The following is a 593-nucleotide window of genomic DNA, read 5'->3' as shown; positions in this document are numbered from 1 at the left end:
GCAGAAGCCAGGGCTAGAAACAAGTGATTTCGTGTGTTCCTAGGAAGACAGGCCGGGGAGGCAGAAAGGAGGCTACCTCCCCGGGGAGCAGGTGCGGGCGTCGCCTGATTGGGTCTGAACAGGCGCCCCCGGGGGCAGGGTGTGACGGAGAAGGCCTGGCTCGGGGGCCTGCGACCCTCCCAGCAACATTTTGAGTTTGCAACAGTGAGTTGCGAGATTGTGATCTTGAGCGATGATGTAACAGGTTTGGGGGAGCGATGGGTCATACACTGTAGTGGTGCTTGGGGGCTGCGCTTAGTGAAAGAGGGCAAAAGAGGAGTGAAGAAGGAAAAGGCGGGAGGGTGAAGAGGGAAGAGAAGTTACAGGAGCCGACAGAAAGAAAAGACGGGGAAGAGGGGCCCACGGAGCGGCGGCAAGAGGGCAAGGACGAGGTGCGTGCACAGACGCCGGCGCTGCGGACCGGGAGCGCGGGGCGCGCGGTCCTCCCGCCGGCAGGGGGCGCGCGAGCACCGGCCGCCCGCCCCGCGCGCCTCCCGCGGCCCCGCCCGCCCCGCCCGCCCCGCGCCTGCGCTTCCTGCCCCTCCTCGTCCGGG

This window comes from Vulpes lagopus, chromosome 1 (genome assembly GCF_018345385.1).
Source record: "Vulpes lagopus strain Blue_001 chromosome 1, ASM1834538v1, whole genome shotgun sequence".
In the NCBI taxonomy this organism is placed as follows: domain Eukaryota; kingdom Metazoa; phylum Chordata; class Mammalia; order Carnivora; family Canidae; genus Vulpes; species Vulpes lagopus.
This window is presented reverse-complemented; position numbering follows the sequence as displayed.